Source organism: Colobus angolensis, unplaced genomic scaffold (assembly GCF_000951035.1).
Source record: "Colobus angolensis palliatus isolate OR3802 unplaced genomic scaffold, Cang.pa_1.0 Scaffold141, whole genome shotgun sequence".
NCBI lineage: Eukaryota > Metazoa > Chordata > Mammalia > Primates > Cercopithecidae > Colobus > Colobus angolensis.
This window is the reverse complement of record NW_012114500.1, coordinates 645,320-647,975: the sequence shown is the minus strand read 5'-3', so window position 1 is coordinate 647,975 and position 2,656 is coordinate 645,320.

The window sequence follows — 2,656 nt, the reverse complement described above, 5'->3', positions numbered from 1 at the left end:
ACAGCCAGCTAGCTTCGCGGTTCTGCCTGTGGCTCCGTTCCTACATAATTGAGTACCAAATAACATGTAAACTTCTAGGGAAGCAAAAAAGAGTAAGTCAGCGTCTAGCGCCGAAGTTATTGGAGGTATAATGGAGAGACTGAGACGTAATCAATTACAGTGTCATCGTCAATAATAATAATTAACATGTACTGTATCTATTTACAGTTTATTATGGGGACAATTACAATATATTAATAATATTCTCTAACAATAACACGCAAATTTATTGAGCACTTAGGTGTTGTGCACTGCATGCATTCACAACATGATAAAGTACTTACTGTTTTTACTGTTTTACAGCTTCGTGTGTTAAACCATTTGCTACAAGGTCACACAATTTTAACTAGAAGACTAAGATGTGAACCTGGGTGGTCTGATGTGAACACCAACACCAAGACAGAGAATGTTTTAGGGAACACACAGACTATGTACTTAACCAAATCTGGAATTTTGCCATAAGGTTTTAATCAGAGAAGTAATAATATTTGCATTTTAGAATGAAGGCTTTGGCAGTATGAGGAGGGTAAATAAGAGGCTTAAGAGCCTGAAGGGAGAAATACCAATGATGCAATTATCCAGCAAGAGATAATGAGAAGTTGAAGTAAGGCAATGATGGTAGGGATGGAATATAAAAAAGCTGTACCCCATCTGACATCTTTATTGGGGAAACCCGCCCCCAATATTTCACTGTAGGTTCTTTCTATTTTCCATAAGTGTCGGCCAACTGAGAAATAAAGAGAGACAGTATAAAGAGATGAATTTTATAGCTGGGCCGCTGAGGGTGACATCACATATTGGTAGGACCGTGATGCCCGCCTGAGTCTCAGACCAGCAAGTTTTTATTAAGGGTTTCAAAAGGGGAGGGAGTGTAAGAACAGGGAGTAGGTACAAAGATCACATGCTTCAAAAGGCAAAAAGCAGAACTACTAGTAAGGGCCTAACAAAGATCACATCCTTCTGAGGGAACAGGACAAAAGGCAAAAGCCCAGAACTACTGATAAGGGTCCAACAAAGATCACAAGGCAAAGGGCAAAAGCAGAACTGCTGATAAGGGTCTATGTTCAGTGGTGCATGTATTGTCTTGATAAACATCTTAAATAACAGAAAACAGGGTTCAAGAGCACAGAACTGGTCTGACCACAAATTTACCAGGGCAGAGTTTTTCCCCAACCTAGTAAGCCTGAAGGTACTGCAGGAGACCAGGACATATCACAGTCCTTATCTCAACTGCATGGGACAGACATTCCCAGAGCGGCCATTTATAGACCTCCCCCCAGGAATGCATTCCTTTCCCAGGGTACTGATATTAATATTCCTTGCTAGGAAAAGAATTTAGCAATATCTCTCCTACTTGCATATCCATTTATGGCTCTCTGCAAGAAGAAAAATATGGTTCTTTTTGCCTGACCCCACAGGCAGGCAGACCTTATGGTTGCCTTCCCTTGTTCCCTAAAAATCGCTGTTATTCTGTTCTTTTTCAAGGTGCACTGATTTCATATTGTTCAAACACACATGTTTTCCAATCAATTTTTACAGTTAACACAATTATCACAGTGGTCCTGAGGTGATGTACATCCTTAGCTTACGGAGATAACAGGATTAAGAGATTAAAGTAAAGACAGGCATAAGAAATTATAAAAGTACTATTTGGGAACTTATAAAGGTCCATGAAATCTTCACAATTTTTGTTCCTCTACCGTGGCTCCAGCCAGTCCCTCTTTTCAGGGTCTCTGACTTCCCACAACACATCTTTGATTCCTATTACAGAAACTTAACCTTCCCAGAAGAAGCCTTGCCTTTTTATTTCTAATTTTGGCTATGAATTCCTTGCTATGACCCATTTGCCCCATTCTAACTACTTCCAGTGGTAGGGGGAAAAGAACAAGACAGTAATATAATGTAGAGATGAGCTCACTGTGGTAATAATAAGCACTTGTGTAGTGCCTTCATATACATGATCTGTCTTAATGTTCATAACAAAACTGTGAGGTTGGTGTTCTTATCTCTCTTTGGTCAACGAAGGACTGAGGCCTAGGGAATTGGAAGTGACATGCCAAGATGACGGAACAATAAAGTGGCAGAGTTGGGTTAAATCCTGGGTTATTTTAATGACAAATGACAGACCAATAACTGATTCCTCAATAAAACAGTGGAAGTCAGAAAGAGTAGAATTGTATGTTCAGAATGCTGACAGAAAATAACCATCAACCTAGAATTGGGTACTCAGCAAAATCATCTTTCAAGAATTAAAGTATAGAAATAAAATAATTTCCAGATACATGGAAAATGTATTTAACATCTATCTACACTTTCTAAAGGAAGTTCTAAAGGATGTACTTCAGAAAGAAAAATTACTTCAGAAGGAGAGTCTGAGAAGAAGTGATGGGCAAAGAAAATGTAAACACATAGTTGAATCTAAGCAAACATCACATGAAATAACACCAGACAACAAAAGTATGTAAGATGAGAGGTGGATGACAAAGTTAAAGAATTCTAAGGTCTCTCTTTGCAGTTAGGATATCAATTAATAGAGTTGACATAATTCAAGACTTTAATATAAGTACTCAAGGTAAAGTTTCAAGGATAACCATGTAAGTGTATAACTTCTAATCCA